Genomic DNA, 22,784 nt, shown 5'->3' on the forward strand with positions numbered 1-22,784 from the left:
CAGGAGAACAGAATTATAGGGACACTTAAAGGGGTATTCCACTCAACTTCTATGTTGCTGCCCATGGTGAGACTAACTAATTCCTTCCATACTTGTTATTATCTATTCAGTCTCCTTCCCCCAGTTCTCTTCAGCTGCTTTCTGCTGAAGACACAAAAATCTGTGTATGAGCTTTTCTCTGTGTCTCCCCCCCCCCTCCCTTCTGATGTAAACAAGTCCCTGGCAGGCTGTATCTGCAACATTGTAGCTTCTTGCTGGTGAGCTCACTGTGATTAACCCTTACAGCATTACAAAGAAGCTACAATGTTGCAGATACAGCCTGCCAGGGACTTGTTTACATCAGCTGTCTCAGAAGGGAGGGGGAGAAGGGGGGGACAGGGAGAATAGCTCACACAGATTTTTGTGTCTTCAGCAGAAAGCAGCAGCTGAGAACTGGGGGAAGGAGACTGAAGTATGGAAGGAATTGTTAGTCTCACCATGGGCAGCGACATATCAGAAGTTCTGTTTGAGCGGAGTACCCCTTTGAAGTATTCACAATTGGGTGTTAAATGTGAAGGAGATGATGTGTAGGCTTCATTCACACAGTAAAATGCAGACTATAACGCAGCTATCCTTCTTGTTGATGGTCTCCAGAATACAGCTACATTATAGAAGTATGAGCCAACAGACAGCGTCATGTTCAGGAGCAGTTTCCATTATAATTTCCTCCCCTGAATACTGATAGAAATTCTGTGTGTGAACATGGCCTACAGCCGCCAGAGCCCAGGGCAAAGCTATGAACTACAACAGATGTTTCTTCAGTGCCAGACGGGACGGTTCTCTCCCAGTGTCTCAGTGTAGAGAAGGAATCTGAAGACATCAGGAAATCTTTACAGTCATGTAATTATCCAGAAGGGCAAACACTTCAAAGTACATGCAAAGAAACATATATATATATAGACCATACAAGAAAATGTCCCCGAGTGTCAGTGTGGTAATTCCTTCCCGACTACCATTATTGTGTATGTGTGTGAGGAGGGGGTGTGGTCAGAAGTGTGTGCGAGGAGGGGTGTGGTCAGGAGTGTGTGTGAGGAGGGGTGTGGTCAGGAGTGTGTGTGAGGAGGGGGTGTGGTCAGGAGTGTGTGTGAGGAGGGGGTGTGGTCAGATGTGTTTGTGTGAGGAGGGTGTGTGTGTGCATGAGTGTGTGTGAGGAGGGGGTGTGGTCAGGTGTGTGTGTCAGTGGTGGGGGTGTGGTCTGTGTCTGTCAGTGGTGGGGGTGTGGTCAGGTGTGTGTGTCAGCGATGGGGGTTTGGTCAGGTGTGTGTGAGGAGGGGGTGTGGTCAGATATGTGTGAGGAGGGTCAGGAGTGTGTGTGTGTATGAGTGTGAGGAGGGGGTGTGGTCTGTGTCTGTCAGTGGTGGGGGTGTGGTCAGGAGTGTGTGTGAGGAGGGGGTGTGGTCAGATGTTTTTGTGTGAGGAGGGTGTGTGTGTGTGTGTGTGCATGAGTGTGTGTGAGGAGGGGGTGTGGTCAGGTGTGTGTGTCAGTGGTGGGGGTGTGGTCTGTGTCTGTCAGTGGTGGGGGTGTGGTCAGGTGTGTGTGTGTCAGCGGTGGGGGTGTGGTCAGGTGTGTGTGAGGAGGGGGTGTGGTCAGATGTGTTTGTGTGAGGAGGGGGTGTGGTCAGGAGTGTGTGTGTGTGTGTGAGGAGGGGGTGTGGTCTGTGTCTGTCAGTGGTGGGGGTGTGGTCAGGTGTGTGTGTCAGCGGTGGGGGTGTGGTCAGGAGTGTGTGTGTGTGTGAGGAGGGGGTGTGGTCTGTGTCTGTCAGTGGTGGGGGTGTGGTCAGGTGTGTGTGTCAGCGGTGGGGGTGTGGTCAGGAGTGTGTGTGTGTGTGTGTGAGGAGGGGGTGTGGTCTGTGTCTGTCAGTGGTGGGGGTGTGGTCAGGTGTGTGTGTGTGTGTGTGAGGAGGGGGTGTGGTCTGTGTCTGTCAGTGGTGGGGGTGTGGTCAGGTGTGTGTGTCAGCGGTGGGGGTGTGGTCAGACATTGATATCATCTTTGTGAGGTAAAACCTGATCTCCAGAACATTCTGCCATGTATTTCTATGGGTGTGTTCTCCCTGTGAGCTCCCAGCAGGCCTGGCTGCCATATCTGTGACTGTGACGCTCTGGATCTGCACTTTCCTGTCTCCGTAGCTCTGGCTGATCTCCTCATCTGCATTTTATAGCTCAGGGTAATAGGGTTTTTTAGAGGAGGATAAGGCCATATGTATATCTAGAAATCTGTATATACTGCGGTATTCTCTCCTTATAGAGAGAGCCTGTATTTCGGCGTATGGTCATACTAAGGAGCCATACTGGTTATGTGCATCTACCCGAGCTCTACCATGGAGGCAGACCACGCAGCTGCTATGGGGCCCCATAAATCTGAACTAGGCCCCTGTCTATGCGCTGGGCTCTCTACAAGTTCTTATTGTGTTGAAGTGATAAATGACATACCTAGCTAGCGTTCCACAGACATTTCACACCTGTTTGTGTATTCACTGCCAACAATCTATCTGCAATTCATTACTTCTCCATAGAAAATACTTTCAGAAACCTTTTCTTGTTACCTTTATTTTCCCGGCTAAGTGGATAAATAAGACGCACGTCCAAGGAAAATCCAATCTTCATGGCTTTCTTACTAAAATAAATTCCACTTGTTGGACGTTGGACGTTCCCGATTGTTTCTCAGGTTCCAGGTTATTTCTTTATTTTTTCACTATTTAAAATTTTTTTACTTGGTAAATAAATAAGATTTGGTCATTGGAGCCGCCTGTGTCCCCAACCTGATACTGTGCTGGGTAGGAAGCCTCTCATGTTAACCCGCTCCGGAGCGCTGACTGGTAAAATCTACCCCATGATTGACACAGCGAGGGGACCTGGTCACAGATGCTTTAGATTCGGCAGCAGCCTCTTCCATCATGAGCTGCAGAGTTCCCCCATAGGAGAACGAGATGACCCCAAACTGGATTAGTCTATAGTGCAGATGGGTATAAGCCATGGACTGATGTATTCGGACCTCGGTTTAGGTGTATAGGGTATAGAAGTATCCAGAAGCATCTGTCACTAAGAACAACTTCAAGATGTGGCTCAGCTGGACGTCATCTCACAGCCAAAGCACATCTGGCCGACAAACACATCTTCCCCTATCCCTAATGTGTATGTATATATATATATATATATATATATATATATATATATGTATGTGATATATGTGAAGAGCGCTGTATATGTATCTGATCATGGCTGCAAACATGGATAAATAAACTATTTAACTGTTCATGGATAATACAAGCTCAGGCAGTTACAGTTTTATGTTCACTTAAAGGGATAGTTCATCCATTTTATTTTCTTTTAGATCAACTGGTCCCAACAAGTGCCAGAGATTTGTAATTTACTTCGAATAAAAAAATCTTCAGTCTTCCAGTACTTATCAGCTGCAGTATGTCCTGCAGGAAGTTATGCATTCTCTCCAATCTGACACAGTGCTCTCTGCTGCCACCTCTGTCCATGTCAGGAACTGTCCAGAGCAGGAGAGGTTTTCTATGGGGATTTGCTGCTGCTCTGGACAGTTCCTGACATGGACAGAGGTGGCAGCAGAGAGCACTGTGTCAGACTGGAGAGAATACACCACTTCCTGCAGGACATACAGCAGCTGATAAGTGCTGGAAAACTTGAGATTTTTTTTAATCAAAGTAAATGACAAATCTGTATAACTTTCTGACACCAGTTAATTTGAAAGAAAAAAAAATCATTAGAGTTCTCCTTTAAAGGGGTACTCCAGCTAAATATTTTTCTTTCAAATCATCAATTTTTCTAATTAAAAATCTCCAGTCTTCCAGTACTTATCAGCTGCTGTATGTCCTGCAGGAAGTGGTGTATTCTCTGCAGTCTTCCAGTACTTATCAGCTGCTGCCTGTCCTCTGCACAGGCAGCCATAGAGTTTCTAAACTCCTAGAGATATTTGGGATTTGATACAGGTGTTACGTGGTTCCTTCTGCTGTATTATATGGTTTAGGTTACACATGTTGGCAGCTTTCTTCATTAGAGAGCAGCACTCTCCAGTTTCTTCAAGGAAAGTCGCACTAGAATGTGCAGAATACAGTCATTTACATGGGACAATGGGAATGATCAACATAAATACAATTGTTGCTTTAAATTTTTACATGGTGATGCAACCATCTCCAGTCATTACTAGAGATGAGCGGACCGTCGGACTTTTGGTCGGCATTGGCGCTCTCTCGTCATGCCTGTGATCCCGGCCGCATAGTTGCAATCCCGCGAACATGCGGCCAGGATATTCCAGGGATTTCAACATCGATTCCCTGAATATCCTGGCCGCATATTCCCAGGAGCGCAACTATGCGGCCGGGATCACAGGCATGACGAGAGAGCGAACTGCTTTCGGACCAAAAATCCCAACAGTTCGTTCATTTAGTGCTGGCTGTATACTAGTAGCACACCATGCATTCTGCACAGACTATGTTGGTTTTTTATGGTTTTATTAGCTGTTGGCTGTTGATGAAATAGTTGATCAGCCAACAACTATCTTTCCTGACGGTCCCCCCCCCTGTGTGATATGCAGCATAAAGAAGAGCACCCAGGAAGTCTCCTTCACCTTCCACATCATAGCAGATCCACTTCAGGCTGGGGCTTACATCAGGGGACAGGACTGTGGGGGTAATCTCTTCATAGCTGTAACCCCTCTTCTCTCCCCGAACAGAAAGCGCTGCTATACTGTGCCTACATATGTCCTGCTCATTCCTCCATGCTCTCTGCAGTCTCTGTCAGTCCCGATTGGTCCATGCTGAACACTCACCCTTCCCCATTGCTGTCATGTGACCACACAGATCTCTAACAGCAGCCCTGCTTCTCTATTCTAGCCTGTTGTACTACGCTACTGCATTATGGGAATCTGCAGCTCCATCCTGTATCTACAAACTGCTGCTGTGTTATCAGGGTTATACAGTTACTATACATTATATACCACATGCTGCTATACTGGACAGTAACTTATATATCACATATCCAGCTGCTGTGTTATCAGGGTTATACAGTTACTATACATTATACACCACATGCTGCTATACTGTACAGTAACTTATATATCACATATCCAGCTGCTGTGTTATCAGGGTTATACAGTTACTATACATTATACACCACATGCTGCTATACTGTACAGTAACTTATATATCACATATCCAGCTGCTGCTGTGTTATCAGGGTTATACAGTTACTATACATTATATACCACATGCTGCTATACTGTACAGTAACTTATATATCACATATCCAGCTGCTGTGTTATCAGGGTTATACAGTTACTATACATTATATACCACATGCTGCTATACTGTACAGTAACTTATATCACATATCCAGCTGCTGCTGTGTTATCAGGGTTATACAGTTACTATACATTATACACCACATGCTGGTTGCTATACTGTACAGTAACTTATATATCACATATCCAGCTGCTGCTGTGTTATCAGGGTTATACAGTTATTATACATTATATACCACATGCTGATTGCTATACTGTACAGTAAGTTATATATCACATATCCAGCTGCTGTGTTATCAGGGTTATACAGTTACTATACATTATACGCCACATGCTGATTGTTATATTGTACAATAACTTATATATCACATATCCAGCTGCTGTGTTATCAGGGTTATACAGTTACTAAACATTCTACACCACATGCTGCTATACTGTACAGTAACTTATATATCACATATCCAGCTGCTGTGTTATACAGTTACTATACATTATATACCACATGCTGATTGCTATACTATACAGTAACTTATATATCATATATTCAGCTGCTGCTGTTATCAGGGTTATACAGTTACTATACATTATACACCACATGCTGCTATACTGTACAGTAACTTATATATCACATATCCAGCTGCTGTGTTATCAGGGTTATACAGTTACTATACATTATACACCACATGCTGATTGCTATACTGTACAGTAACTTATATATCACATATACAGCTGCAGTGTTATCAGGGTTATACAGTTACTATACATTATATACCACATGCTGATTGCTATACTGTACAGTAACTTATATACCACATATCCAGCTGCTGTGTTATCAGGGTTATACAGTTACTATACATTCTACACCACATGCTGCTATACTGTACAGTAACTTATATATCACATATCCAGCTGCTGTGTTATCAGGGTTATACAGTTACTATACATTATACACCACATGCTGCTATACTGTACAGTAACTTATATATCACATATCCAGATGCTGCTGTGTTATCAGGGTTATACAGTTACTATACATTATATACCACATGCTGCTATACTGTACAGTAACTTATATATCACATATCCAGCTGCAGTGTTATCAGGGTTATACAGTTACTATACATTATATACCACATGCTGCTATACTGTACAGTAACTTATATATCACATATCCAGCTGCAGTGTTATCAGGGTTATACAGTTACTATACATTATATACCACATGCTGCTATACTGTACAGTAACTTATATATCACATATCCAGCTGCTGCTGTGTTATCAGGGTTATACAGTTACTATACATTATACACCACATGCTGCTATACTGTACAGTAACTTATATATCACATATCCAGCTGCTGTGTTATCAGGGTTATACAGTTACTATACATTATACACCACATGCTGGTTGCTATACTGTACAGTAACTTATATATCACATATCCAGCTGCTGCTGTGTTATCAGGGTTATACAGTTACTATACATTATATACCACATGCTGATTGCTATACTGTACAGTAACTTATATATCACATATCCAGCTGCTGTGTTATCAGGGTTATACAGTTACTATACATTATATACATCACATACTGCTATACTGTACAGTAACTTATATATCACATATCCAGCTGCTGCTGTGTTATCAGGGTTATACAGTTACTATACATTATGTACCACATGCTGATTGCTATACTGTACAGTAACTTATATATCACATATCCAGCTGCTGTGTTATCAGGGTTATACAGTTACTATACATTATACACCACATGCTGGTTGCTATACTGTACAGCTGCTTCTCATTGTTTCATCTGTTTTACATGTTATTCAGAATAAAAATCATTATATTTTATATCGTCTGCAAATCAGTAATTTCTTATGGGAAAATTTGCTTTGGTTTAAGAGTGGATTTGGATTACAAGCGCGGTCCCAGAACGAATTATACTCCTAATCCAAGACACCACTGTAAAGCATAAAGAAGAGCATCCTGTGATATACAGTATAAGGCTATGTTCACACTACGTATATTTCAGTCAGTATTGTGGTCCTCATATTGCAACCAAAACCAGGAGTGGATTAAAAACACAGAAAGGATCTGATCACACAATGTTGTAATTGAGTGGATGGCCGCCATTTCATGGCAAATATTTGCTGTTATTTTAGAACAACGGCCGTTATATTGAAATAATGGCCGTTATTTACTGTTATATGGCGGCCATCCACTCAATTTCAACATTGTGTGATCAGATCCTTTCTGTGTTTTTAATCCACTCCTGGTTTTGGTTGCAATATGAAGACCACAATACTGACTGAAATATACATAGTGTGAACCCAGTCTTAAGAAGAGCACCGTGTAATACAGTATAAAGAAGAGCACCGTGTCATCTTTGCATATTGCAGCCGTCAGTAGGGGGCACTGTATTCTTTCAGCTCTCAGGTCACCGGACGGCCGTTGTTTGCACAGTAGATGTCCATCAGTGGCAGCTGTTATTTGCCAAACACTTTTATGGCCATCGCTGCTGTCTGGGACAACGTGCCTCAAATATTTACAGTGGACGTTGCACCTGCATTCGATCTGTGCCGGTTATGGGGCGGTGTAATTGTCAGATACATGATGTCATGTGTGGAGAGCGCAGCGGGGACGGCCAGACTGGCTGGTATCGGGATCTCCGAGCACCATTGTTATATTGGTCGTCTGGTAAAGGATTCCTCTCCTTTAAGCAGCTGCTTTTTTGTATCGCAGTCAGTTGCTCAGCCTGACCACATGCTTGACATGGCGTCCATTCCTACTGACTGCCTCCCTAATGGTGGCCGTTCTAACAGAGAGGTGTATTGTTCTAAAGGGGAACTCCCATCTCAACTAACAGTTGAGTTCTACTTGTAGGATTCGGCAAGTTGGACCATTTCTGCACATACAATCACTAAGCACGTGTGTCTCCTTCTCCTGGCGGCCTGCGCTTCCCCCTCGTTGTCTAGGTTACCGACTTATGTGCAGACGCCCTGACACTCCGCTAGTGAGGCCACAGTCAGAATATTGTCGAGTTCTGGAGACCTCACCCACCAAACCATAGAACAGATCCAAAGACAAACTACAAATACATCATAGAGACATCATACAGGACATGTCAAAAGTTTTCATTGGTCTGAATGTTCACACCTGTACCGTTTGGGAGAACAATTCTCATTCTCCCGATCAGTACAGGTGTGAACACTAAGATCCAGACCGATCAAAACTTTTGACATGTCTATATGATGTCTGTGATGTCTGTATGATGTCTGTGATGTCTCTATGATGTCTGTGATGTCTCTATGATGTCTGTGATGTCTCTATGATGTCTGTGATGTCTCTATGATGTCTGTGAGGTCTCTATGATGTCTGTGATGTCTCTATCTTGTCTCTCTGATTTCTCTATGACATGACTATAGTTTTGCACAATGACAGTGACGCTTACTTACTTTTTTTGGGACATTCATAAAATTATATATTATAGTGTCTTTAACCTTAAATCACATAGACAAATAGACTGAAGCAACTGAGTAGGAAATCTAGAAGAAGAAGCGGAGTGTGTACAGCAGCTGACGTTTAGGATTAATAATTGATGCTAATTACCGGCCTGGAAATGTTCCGCGCACCTCACTACGGAAACAAGCCGGAACCTTCCAGTAATGACAGGAAAGTTACTCTGTTGCCTCAGACTTGTATATCTGTCTATGTTATTACCGGAAGTCATCAGGAGAAAGTCTCCATATTAGGAACAATAATGTAAATTGGATGAGCACTGTGTCAGGCTGGGGACAATACACCACTTCCTGCAGGGCATACAGCAGCTGATAAGTACTGAAAGACTGAAAAATTTCAAATAGAAGTAAATTACAAGTCTGCAGCATTACCTTCCATGTAAATTCTGTCATCTTTCATTTTTTCCCATCTATTTTTCGTAACAAAGTGAAATCTGTGAAGTCAGTGCGGGTTATGATATTGTAGATGACAGATTTGTAGATGCTGGATCCTTGGGAAGCGCGTTTCCATCGTGTAGCTATCTGCCAGGTCGCTTTCATATTTAGCTTCACTTCTTAAATGAGAACCTTCCAGAGAGAGGAATGTAATGGGGGGGGGGGGGGGGCTCCTCAAGGTCGGGAACGGCAGACGGCGCTTTATTTATCCAATCAAACCGCATGTTTTACTGATTGTTTCCAAACAAATCGGCACTTGTACAATCCGGCAGCTTCCCACAACTCCGCCAGACTGCACCGGCCTCCATGGACACGTGGACTCCAGATGATCACAGCTGGGTAAGGAACAATCCGGAACAGGGACCTCACCCCAACCATAGTCCTAGCTTATGTTCTGGTCGTTTCTGCTAAACTGAACAGATAGGGCTGCCCAGATGACTAGTCATGTATCGCAGCATAGACAGCGCTTAAAGGGTTTCCCAGTGCCAGGACACGCTGCTCTGCACTGGGTTAGATGGTGGCCGGTGGGATCATTCACATTGATGGGGTCTTATGTGAGGAGATGGCACCAAGATGCTGGTATTGGGGAATGTTCTGCTGGAAAACCTTTGGTCCTGGTATTATGTAGACTCATGCTGTGGTGCTGTCCCGTCTCAGTCACTGATTGGCTGTGGTGCTGTCCCGTCTCGGTCAGTGATTGGCTGTGGTGCTGTCCCGTCTCAGTCAGTGGTTGGCTGTGGCGCTGTCCCATCTCGGTCACTGATTGGCTTCGGTGCTGTCCCGTCTCAGTCAGTGATTGGCTGTCGTGCTGTCCCGTCTTGGTCAGTGTTTGGCTGTGGTGCTGTCCCGTCTCAGTCAGTGGTTGGCTGTGGTGCTGTCCCGTCTTAGTTAGCGATTGGCTGTGGCGCTGTCCCATCTCAGTCAGTGATTGGCTGTGGCACTGTCATGTTTCAGTCAGTGATTGGCTGTGGCGCTGTTCTGTCTCAGTCAGTGATTGGTTGTGGCACTGTCCCGTCTCAGTCAGTGATTGGCTGCGGCACTGTCCCGTCTCAGTCAGTGATTGGCTGTGGCACTGTCATGTCTCAGTCAGTGGTTGGCTGTGGCGCTGTCCCGTCTCAGTCAGTGATTGGCTGTGGCACTGTCATGTCTCAGTCAGTCATTGTCTGTGGCGCTGTCCCGTCTCAGTCAGTGATTGGCTGTGGCACTGTCCCGTCTCAGTCAGTGATTGGCTGTGGCACTGTCCCGTCTCAGTCAGTGATTGGCTGTGGCACTGTCCCGTCTCAGTCAGTGATTGGCTGTGGCGCTGTTCTGAAAAACAAGCGACTGATACAGCAGCGATCTGTGGCACTGTCATGTTTCAGTCAGTGATTGGCTGTGGCGCTGTTCTGTCTCAGTCAGTGATTGGTTGTGGCACTGTCCCGTCTCAGTCAGTGATTGGCTGCGGCACTGTCCCGTCTCAGTCAGTGATTGGCTGTGGCACTGTCATGTCTCAGTCAGTGGTTGGCTGTGGCGCTGTCCCGTCTCAGTCAGTGATTGGCTGTGGCACTGTCATGTCTCAGTCAGTCATTGTCTGTGGCGCTGTCCCGTCTCAGTCAGTGATTGGCTGTGGCACTGTCCCGTCTCAGTCAGTGATTGGCTGTGGCACTGTCCCGTCTCAGTCAGTGATTGGCTGTGGCACTGTCCCGTCTCAGTCAGTGATTGGCTGTGGCGCTGTTCTGAAAAACAAGCGACTGATACAGCAGCGATCTGCTGCCGGTACTCCGTTGAATAGGATCATCGGCAGCAGACGCTGCTATATCCTATGGGCTGCCCGGACGATCAGCGATCACCCGGGCAGCCCCCCCAGCAGCTCCCCGCCGCCCCCTCCCGCACTCACCCGCTCGCTGACGCCACGTTGAATATCGGTGGCAGCGAGCGGGCAACGAGGAGCAAACGAGCGCTGAGAGCGCTCGTTTGCTCCTCTTAACCCCTTGCCGCAAAATGACGTTTGGGGAACGTCATGTAAAGTAGGTAGTTAATGCAACATGACGTTCCCCAAACGTCATGTTGTTCCTGCCTCCCCCGCAGCCCGTAAGTGAGATCGGGCAGCGGGAGGAGGCAGTATCACACCACATCCTCCCGCTGCCTCTGCCCGGAGGGGAGCCGCGCTCCCCCCGGGCAGTTAACCCCATAAACGCCGCGGTCGATGCGACCGCAGCGTCTATGGGGGAGATGTGGTGTTTGCCGGTGATCGGGCGGCGGGAGGAGGCTGCAGGACGTTGCCTCCTCCCGCCGCCACTGTCACAGTGTCCCCTGGCCCCCCTTCCACTGCCGCCGGTACCGGAGATCGCCGATATCAACGTTATACCGGCAATCTCCGGTACCGGCGCCGCCGACAGCTTTCATCTCCCCCCACCGTGAATCCACGGTGGGGGGAGATGAAAATGTAATCATCAGACCCCAGATCAGCCCCCCTAGTGCCCCGATCTCTAACCCGCTCCCTCCCCGGGCGGCCATCAGATCCAAGATGGCCGCCCCCATCCCAGCGAACAAACGATGTTTGTTCGCAGGGATGGAAATGAAAGAATGATCAAAGCCCCATGCTCTCCGCCACCGGAGGTAGCGGAGAGCATGGGGCAGTGATCGGGGACCCCCCGTGTGGTCCCGGAGCAGGCGATCGGCGGTATATACTATATACCGCCGATCGCCTGTTCCCAGTGCTGCCGGCACTTTTTATCCCCTGTCACCATAAATCATTGGTGACAGGGGATAAAAAGTGTTACAGTGTCGCCCCCCAAGTCGCCCCCCACCCCCCCAGTCACCCCCGTCCCCCAGTCACCCGCCCTTCCCATTATACGTTACCTGATCCTGGAGCTCCTTCCTCTTCGGTGTCCTGGCTGCTTCTGATGTGCGCATGTGCGCCAGAAGCGTCCAGCTCTGAAAATTTAAAGTGACAGAGACCAATTTGGTCTCTGTCACTGAACTATGATTACTGTGATAGAAAATATCACAGTAATCATAGTAATACAGTGAAAATGAATGGATAAAGTACAAAAAGTGAAAAACACACAAAAAAAAACCACACACACTTTTTATTATAGTAATAATTGCAGTTTACTCCCAAATTACCCGTAACCACCGCACGTTGCCCATAACCGCCCCAGGTTGGCCGAAATCACGCCAGATTGCACGTAACCACCACACGTTGCCCGTAACAACCGCACATTCCCCTTAACCCCCGCACGTTGCCAGTAACAACCGCACATTGCCCGTAACCACCGCACGTTGCCCGTAACCACCGCACGTTGCCCGTAATCATGCCAGATTGCCCGTAACAACCACACGTTGCCCCTAACCACCGCACGTTGCCCCTAACCACTCCAGGTTGCATGTAATCACAACAGATTACCCGTAACCACCCCAGGTTGCTCGTAATCACGCCAGATTACACTTAACCACTGCACATTGCCCGTAACAACCGCACATTGCCCGTAACCACCGCACGTTGCCCGTAACAACCGCACTTTGCCCGTAACCACCGCACGTTGCCCGTAACCAACGCACGTTGCCCGTAATCATGCCAGATTGCACGTAACAACCGCACGTTGCCGGTAACCACCGCACGTTGCCCGTAACCACCGCACGTTGCCCGTAATCATGCCAGATTGCCCGTAACAACCACACGTTGCCTCTAACCACCCCAGGTTGCATGTAATCACAACAGATTACCCGTAACCACCCCAGGTTGCCCATAATCACGCCAGATTACACTTAACCACCGCACGTTGCCCGTAACCACCGCACGTTGCCGGTAACCACCGCACATTGCCCGTAACCACCGCACGTTGCCCGTAATCACGCCAGATTGCACGTAACCACCGCACGTTGCCCCTAACCGCCCCAGGTTGCCTGTAATCACACCAGATTACCCGTAACCACTGCACGTTGCCCCTAATCGCCCCAGGTTGCCCATAATCACGCCAGATTACACGTAACGACCGCACGTTGCCACTGACGGCCGCACGTTGCCACTGACGGCCGCACGTTGCCACTGACGGCCGCACGTTGCCACTGACGGCTGCACGTTGCCTCTAACCACCCCAAATTGCCAAAGACCCCCTCCAGATTGCCGTAACCAACCCAAATTACATATAAGCACTTCAGTTTATCCGTAACCAACCCAGATTGTCCGTAACCACCCCACGTTGGCCGTAACCACAGCAGGTTACCCGTAACCACCTCCAGATTACCTGGAACCACCCCACATTACCCGTAATCTAATTTTTTTATTGTATTTTAGTAACTGCGCTATTCTAATAACTGTTTCTAGCTGCGGTTTTGCTCCAGCAAATTGGCGCTCCCTTCCTTCTGAGCCCGGCTGTGTGCCCATACAGTGGTTTATGCCCACATATGGGGTACCGTTCTACTCAGGAGAACCTGCGTTACAGATTTTGGGGTACGCTTTCTTTCCTGTTCCTCGTGAAATTTAGAAATTTCCAACTAAAGGAACATATTACTGGAAAAATTCGAGTTTTTCATTTTTACTGTCTACTTTTGAATACTTTCCTCTAATACCTGTGGGGTCAAAATGGTCACCACACCCCAAGATGAATTCTTTGAGGGGTGTACTTTCCAAAATGGGATGACTTATGGCGAGATTTTACTACACTGGCACTACAGGGGCACTAAAAAATGCACCTGGCGCTCAGAAACTTCTTCAGCAAAATCTGCACTGAAAATGCTAATTGGCGCTCCCTTCCTTCTGATCCCTGCTGTGTGCCCATAGAGTGGTTTATACCCACATATGCGGTACCGTTCTACTCACGAGAACCTGCGTTATAAATTTTTGGGTACATTTTCTCTCCTGTTCCTCGTGAAATTGAGAAATTTCAAACTAAACAAACATATTATTGGAAAAATTTGAGTTTTTCTTTTTTACTTTCTACTTTTAAATACTTTCCTCTAATACCTGTGGGGTCAAAATGGTCACCACACCCCAAGATGAATTCTTTGAGGGGTGTACTTTCCTAAATGGGGTGACTTTTGGGGGGGTTCTATTCTGCAGACATTACAGGGGCACTGCAAACGCACCTGGCGCTCAGAAACTTCTTCGGAAAAATCTGCACTGAAAATGCTAATTGGTGCTCCTTCCCTTCTGAGCCCAGCTGGGTGCCCATACAGTGGTTTATGCCCACATATGGGGTACCATTCTACTCAGGAGAACCTGCGTTACAGATTTTGGCATGCAGCTTCTCCCCTGTTCCTCGTGAAATTGAGAAATTTCCAACTAAACGAACATATTATTGGAAAAATTCTAGTTTTTCAATTTTACTGTCTTATTTTGAATACTTTCCTCTAATACCTGTGGGGTCAAAATGGTCACCACACCCAAAGATGAATTCCTTGAGGGGTGTACTTTCCAAAATGGGGTGACTTATGGGGGGTTTCTCGTCTGCGGACACTACAGGGGCGCTGCAAACGCTCCTGGCGCTCAGAAACTTCTTCAGAAAAATCTGCATTGAAAAAGCTAATTGGCGCTCCTTCCCTTCTGAGCCCGGCTGTGTGGCCATACAGTGGTTTACGCCCACATATGGGGTACCGTTGTATTCAGGAGAACCTGCGTTACAAATTTTGGGGTACTTTTTTTCTCTTGTTCCTCGTGAAATTGAGAAATTTCAAACTAAACAAACATATTATTGGAAAAATTCGTGTTTTTCATTTTTACTGTCTAATTCTAAATACTTTCCTCTAATACCTGTGGGGTCAAAGTGCTCATCCTACCCAAAGATGAATTCTTTGAGGGGTGTAGTTTCGAAAATGGGGTGACTTTTGGGGGGATTCTATTCTGCGGACACTACAGGGGCTCTGCAAACGCACCTGGTGCTCAGAAACTTCTTCAGCAAAATCTGCATTAAAAAAGCCAATTGTCGCTCCCTTCCTTCTGAGCCCTGCTGTGTGCCCATACAGTGGTTTACGCCCACATATGGGGTACCGTTGTATTCAGGAGAACCTGCGTTACAGATTTTGGCATGCTTTTTTTCTCATGTTCCTTTTGAAAATGAGAAACTTTAATCTAAACGTTTATATTATTTGAAAATTTAAATTTTCGATTTTTTTACGGCCTAATTGTGAATACTTTCCTCCAGCCCCTGTAGGGTTAAAATGCTCATTATACCCCTAGATTAATTCTTTAAGGTGTCTAGTTTCCAAAATGGGGTCACTTATGGGGGTTTCCAGTATACAAGCCTTCTAAATCCATTTAAAAAAAGAACTGGTCCCTAAAAAAAATCAGTTTTGGAAATTTTCACAAAATGTGATAATTTGCTAATAAATTTCTAAGCCCAGTAACACCCTAAAAAAGTAAAATATGTTTTCAAAATTATGCCAGAATAAAGAGGACATATTGGTAATGTGATTTAGCAACTAATTTATGTGCTATGACTTGCTTTTTTAGAAGCAGAGAATTTCAGAAGTTCATAAAATGCAAAATTTTCAAATTTTTCATGATATTTTGATGTTTTTCACAAAAAATACACAAAGTAGTGACCAAATTTTGCCACTAATATAAAGTGCCATATGTGACGAAAAAACAATCTCAGAATCGCTAGCATACGTTACAGCATCACTGAGCTATAAGAGCATAAAGTGAGACAGGTCAGATTTTGAAAAATGAGCCTGGTCATTAAGGCCAAAACAGGCTTTAGAGGCAAGGGGTTAAAGACCCGTGTAATAGGCCCTTTAGTCAGAGATTGGCTGTGGCGCTGTCATGTCTCAGTAAGAGATTGGCTGTGGCGCTGTCATGTCTCAGTAAGAGATTGGCTGTGGCGCTGTCATGTCTCAGTCAGAGATTGGCTGTGGCGCTGTCATGTCTCAGTAAGAGATTGGCTGTGGCGCTGTCATGTCTCAGTCAGTGATTGGCTGTGGCGCTGTCATGTCTCAGTAAGAGATTGGCTGTGGCGCTGTCATGTCTCAGTAAGAGATTGGCTGTGGCGCTGTCATGTCTCAGTCAGTGATTGGCTGTGGCGCTGTCATGTCTTAGTCAGTGATTGGCTGAGCAGGCTGTCACCGCCAGAAGAGCCTGCTCAGAAGCGGAGGTGGGATCACTCACCCGAGACTGAAGATGAGGTAGGAGGACACCAGGGGGGTGGGGGGAAGGTAAGATGAGGCTGTTTGTTATGTTCTCCCCAGGGGAAGTAACATATGAAAAGTTTACTTTGTTTAAGTTTACTTTACCTTTAAGCAACCACATAGACATGACACTTTGCAGAATTTAAATCAGACATTGACCCAACAAAGAATCCTGTAATATTTTAGCTATGAAGCCAGCAGAATTATGAATGCAGCTCTGGACTATAATATAGGTGATAATTCAGGATCAGCATAAGAAGTCATGTGTATATATGATATATGATATGATATATAGATTAATTATTATGTTGGGTTTTTTTAATTCAGAGGGGAGGAAAGGGATGAAGGGGGAAGAAAGGAAGGAAGGAAGAGAAGGGAAAAGATAGGGGGATGAGAGATGGGGAGGAGGTGAGGAAAGGGATGGGGGGAAGAAAGGAAAAGATTGGGAAGAGGGGAGGGGGAAGGATAGGGCTGAAGGGGGGGAAGGAAAAAAGGAAGGAAGAGAAGGGAAAAAAATGGGGGGTGAGAGGTGGAGGAGGAGGTGAGGAAAGGGATGAAGGGAGGAAATGGAAAGGAAGGAAAAAAAAAGGGGGGTAAGCACCACCACTGAGCTGCTGTATGTAGATGAATTTGTAAGTATAAAATGATATCAATCTGAATGAATCTTTTGGGGCAGAGCTGTAACCTTTCCCCATATTCTCCACCATAGACGCTCACTATAGACAGGTGTGTAATCCCGTCTGTGTCTCCCACCAGGGTTAGTGAGGGTCTATTACCAATATCCTTAGTTCTGCGTGTGATGTTAGGATTCGGGTCATTTCATGTTTAAGAGCTGGAAGAGAATTGTAATAATCTTTCTGGCCCCGATCCTTACGTCTATAGTAAATATGTGGTTTCAATTATTACGTCCAAAGATAATAGCGAGGAACGTTTTATAAGGATTGTTGTAGATCTAACCCAGCGCTAAGTACTCCAGCTCCGCTGATGTGTCGTGCTGTTTGGCTCGCTTTGTCCGTCTCCCGTCAGCTTCTTTCATTAGACTTGAATTACATGTCAAATGATACAATAAATGATAGGAAGAAATGTCTTAAAGCCAAATACACTGACTTTAATATAGTCACGCACTGTCCTGCCAAGTATAACTGCAGCCATAGCCCTGGGAAACCAATGGGAAACCAATGGGATAGCTCTTACAGGGAGCAACGTCTCTTACAGAGAGCAATGTATCTTACAGGGAGCAACATCTCTTACAGAGAGCAATGTATCTTACAGGGAGCAACGTCTCTTACAGGGAGCAACGTCTCTTACAGGGAGCAACATCTCTTACAGGGAGCAATGTATCTTACAGGGAGCAATATCTCTTACAGGGAGCAACGTCTCTAACAGAGAGCAATGTATCTTACAGGGAGCAACATCTCTTACAGGGAGCAATGTATCTTACAGGGAGCAACATCTCTTACAGGGAGCAATATCTCTTACAGGGAGCAACGTCTCTTACAGGGAGCAACATCTCTTATAGGGAGCAACATCTCTTACAGGGAGCAACGTCTCTTACAGGGAGCAACATCTCTTACAGGGAGCAATATCTCTTACAGGGAGCAACGTCTCTTACAGGGAGCAACATCTCTTATAGGGAGCAACATCTCTTACAGAGAGCAATGTATCTTACAGGGAGCAACGTCTCTTACAGGGAGCAACATCTCTTACAGGGAGCAACGTCTCTTACAGGGAGCAACATCTCTTACAGGGAGCAATATCTCTTATAGGGAGCAACATCTCTTACAGGGAGCAATGTATCTTGGAGGGAGCAACGTCTCTTACAGGGAGCAATATCTCTTACAGGGAGCAATATCTCTTACAGGGAGCAACATCTCTTGGAGGGAACAATGTATCTTACAGGGAGCAATGCTGCTGATTGTAGTGTTACTCTGAGGATGTGGAAGGAAGAAAAATAAACACACGGTGCAATGTATAAAAAGACTTCTGGTTACCACCAGGATAGATGTGAACTCAATGTGAGTCTTCCCTCCTAAATGGTCACTGTCATCTTAAAGGGGCTCTGTCACCACTCCTGACCTGTTTTATTATTTTGTGGTATAGCAGCTCAGTTCCATTAAAGTGAATAGCGATGAGTTATAATACCGCACACAACCTTAGGATGGGAGTGGCGCTGTTGTTGGAAAAAAGTGTGTGTGTGTGTATATATATATATATATATATATATATATATATATTCTGCCAATCCTGAGAGCCCCTTTAATGTCCAGGTAGGGTTATACCTAATGTTTCCTTAGCTTTGGATTATGGGAATATCTGTATTGGGAGACATTGTAGGAAAAGGTGGAGCCCTTCTAGGAAATCCCCCATGAGACTCGTTGTATGACGGCCAGTTACTGATCATACAAGTATCTTTCCACATTAGGGATGGACGTTGTGAAGTCAGGAAGTCATTAACCTCTTTATGGCTGGAGGACAATGAGCCGTGTGTCCGCCTGATGATACATGAGGGGCGATGTGTCTGAACACTGGCCTGTACATTAGGATTATAGCTTTATGGTCTAATGGTGTTTGCTGATAGATAAATGGGATGTAAACTCGTCTCCTTTAAAATAAATGGTTTTCTCATACGTCTGTCTGTGGTTCAGATGGCCATTAGTTATTAGGGAGTCCTGATTCTTCCTATATCTATTGACCAGGCAGGGGCCGTATCTGGAAGCCAGGATGTGGCACCACCTTTAGGATAAATGATATGATAGGAGAGAAGAACTCCATACCTCAAATGGGGAAACCAGCAGCAAGTGCTCAAACTGCCTGCAGCGCCCCCGCAGGGGAAATGGGGCATTACACACAATGTAACATGTTGACATGCTCGTCTCCCTCTATTGACCCTTCCAATAAACCTTTAAAACAGGAAAAACCCCTCACCGTCCCCTATCTAAGGTAAAAATATTGTAAAATGTCATGAATGTTCTGGGGGACGTATGTATCAGCCACCAACTATGTCACGTCGCATTCTTAGAAGTCGGGAGCTTGTGTGACATCACCGGAATTTTTGGAGGGTTTGGCTGTTATTCTGGACATCTGAAACAACAGGTGCCGGGAGAGACGGCTGAATTCCAGCATTGTTATCAGTGGGCTACGCTATTTGCACCTGTCGCCAAATGGTCAATTATAATAGCTGCCCGTTACTATCTGTCATTGTCCGTTATACTTTAGTTTTTTTCATTACATTCTTTTCGTCTGTCGTTTTTTCAAGCCTCCAAAAAACGCCAGAAAAATTGTAAATGCATTTTTTTCTGATGTTTTTGACTTTTTTTTCCCTCTTCCGTCACATGACCTAGCTGATGGATCACAAAAGGTGACAGAAACGCCATACACACAGCCATAGCAGTTTTGAGACAACCAGAACAATCCCATTGAAGTCTATGCCACCCCCCTCAGCATGCAAGAGAGGAGAGAAAAACGTAAGGACGATCATAAACTTCCATTGACTTCCAGTCATCTGACCGCTGGGGTTTTTGTAAAAAAAAAAAAAAGCCATTGTGTTTTTATTGGCGTTTTTTCCAAGATGTCCCCCAATCAGTTTATTTCGGGGCACAATGTTCTTGAGTTCTCTGGATTGGTGGGTTCCCCAGCACTTGGACCCCCAACGCTCTCTTCTGGATAGAGGATAACCTTCTACAACAAGAATTCAAAGGACAAATCGAAACTGGTGGTTCCAGAAGTAATTGCCGAGGATCTGATGTTTATTTCCATCAAGATGAACCTCGCTGCCTGTGGAGGATCATGGGAGAAGTGTCACTGCTGCCTAGTGACCACAGGGCTTGTGCCCAGAGATCTCCTCCTGAATAACATGGACAATAAGTAGTCCTCTCCATTATGTGCATGAGCCCAGCAGTCCCGGATATTCATGAGAAGAAGAGAACTCCACCCATCAGCGGCTGATTGCCAGTTATCTATCCATGCTGTGTATAGGCAGCCACCTGTCAATCAGCAGCTGGAGGGCGGGGGAAGGGGTGTGGCAAGAATCCTATTCTCCTGCATATTAGGAGAACGGCTAAGCAGAATGATGTAAGTAATACACCGATCTGTTAAGCATTTCTGTCACTAGTATATACTGCCCTAATTTAAGAGCACATAAAAATAGTGACAGATTCCCTTTAAAGTGTTTCTAGCTCTATGTGTCACTTGATGTACCAGGAAGATCTCATGGATGGTTAAACCCTTTTGAGTAAAAGCTCTGACTACTTTCTCCATGCACCAAGTCCAGCTGGCAGCTTTCTCGAGAGCTTCGTAATCTCTACTGGATGACATCATGTTTAGAATAGTAGTCAGCCCATGAACACAGCGCTGGGACAGGACTTACAGTATCTGCGTGGAATACTTGGATCACGCTAGTCGTTGCATGTGACCGCTATCTCACATTCCATCACCCCCCGCCCTTCAGCATTCTAGTTGGATATGGCGGAGTGTGAGTTGCAGTGTTTTCAGACATACAGTATTATTGCGGAGAAGTCAGATATACCAGTACTGTTCATCTGTTTAGTTTGATGGTCTTGCACATAGGAGGCTTTATGTTATAGTGAACAGGTCAGTGGGGGAGCGTTCGCAGTCCCCCATAATAAAAGGGACAAATGAGCTTAAAGAATAGAGCAGCTGATGGTGCTTGGGGGATATGAGGCGGATACGTAACAAAGAAGACATTCTCCTAGAAGATCTGCACCTTTCTGTAAGTCCTAAAAGTGAATGTACCAGTTCAATCCATATATTAAAGGGAATGGACCATCAGGTACATCGCTGCTATTTTTTTTACCTTAATCAATTGGTGCAGGGATGTCGGTGCCACAGTACTTTTTTTGAATTGCCTCTCAATTCCCGCACTCGGTGCCAGTCTTTTTGGGAGCACCAGCCCGCCCCGAGGATGGACCTGCTGATCCCCAGTGTGACGAAACCTTCACCCCTCTGTGATGTGGCTCCATTAGAATCAATGGAGCTGTGTCACAGAGAAGAGAGGATATCCCCACACTGGGGGGCTGCGGGGTTTGCCCCCAGTGCTTCGGGGTGGGCTGGTGCTCCCAAAAAGAATGGTGCTGAGTGAGGGAATTGAGAGGCAATTCAAAAAAAGTACAGCGGCACCGGCATCCCTGCACTGGCATCGATCGATTTAAGCTTTTCATACAACCTTATGGGCACTGCTGCGCTGATTCCGCTGGTATATCCCTTTCCCTGGGTGATGTCCGCTTTCTGAATCATGTCTGGCCTCGGCCTCGCTCTGCCTCACCTAGAGGAGGAGATATCAGTGCACTGGGGGAGGAGATATGGGTGCACTGGGGGAGCTGGGCCCGCCTCCAGGGCACCGAGCGACCTCGTTTGCATACTTAGAAACTGGCTCAGACAGTGGATGGAAAAAGGGACCGCACTAGCGGAAACAGCGCAACGGCGCCCCAAAGGGCATATGAAAAGCTTAATATGTGGAACGAACTTGAATCATTTTTCCATAGCATTGGATACAATTGGGCAGGGTTGGTTTCGCCAAGGCTTTAGGTTTTCTGATAGATATCACACAGTGGGGTAAGCTGGGGGGGTGTATGCACGGCTCTCTGCCTGGGAACCTGTATAATGAATAGGTGACTGGGAGGGCTGTATCTATCAATGTGATCAGGTTCTCTAGGGGTAATTCCCCTCCTGTGTAAGAGGCAAAACAATAGGACGACGGGGTCCTGGAGCTTGTAGGTTTCAGGTTACTCTGGCCATTGTTTCTTTCTGGCTTGTACTGGGTGGACTGGATTATTACCAGTTAAGCTTCAGTGCAGTTGTGTCTCTCACCAAGAATGACTGGAATGAAAGTCGGGAACATAGAAAGAGTCTTTGACGATAACATCTTAAGGGGACGGCGACGCTTTGAGGGAGAAATAGTGAGCTCCATATTTGTATGGGTCATAATTCATCAAACCAAGGGACGGTGGCCCCCGGGGCTGTGAATGGGGCCTATGTGTCCGGTCACACGTGTTCTGCTCCCTCACAGCACTGCCAGCCCCATGTCACCAGTCACAAGATGGCCGTCAGTCATTCCAACACTCACACATTCTCGCTTTAATGGTTTCGGCTTCCTGCTGGGGACATGTAGGTCACAGACTTTTCATCTATACTCCATTACAGGGGAACAAAGAGAGGAACTTGTCTTCTTGTATATTATCTCCAATTATTAGCATTTAATCCACAGTTGATAGTTAAAGGGGTAATTCAGTAAAAAATTTCTTTCAAATCAGCTGTTACCAGTTATACAGATTTGTAATTTACTTATATTAAAAAATCTCCAGTCTTCCAGTACTTATCAGCTGCTGTATGTCCTGCAGAAAGAGGTGTATTCTCTCCAGTCTGACACAGTCCTCTCTGCTGCCACCTCTGTCCATGTCA

The 22,784-nt window shown here is 45.8% G+C and overlaps 1 protein-coding gene across 1 annotated transcript in view; it reads left to right on the forward strand.

Moving 5' to 3' along the window:
* AKAP12 (A-kinase anchoring protein 12) overlaps positions 1-22,784 on the forward strand; it is a 113,206-nt gene that overhangs the window by 39,350 nt on the left and 51,072 nt on the right. The gene's annotated exons all lie outside the window — the stretch shown is intronic.

This window comes from Dendropsophus ebraccatus, chromosome 15, assembly GCF_027789765.1.
Source record: "Dendropsophus ebraccatus isolate aDenEbr1 chromosome 15, aDenEbr1.pat, whole genome shotgun sequence".
Classification (NCBI taxonomy): Eukaryota; Metazoa; Chordata; class Amphibia; order Anura; family Hylidae; genus Dendropsophus; species Dendropsophus ebraccatus.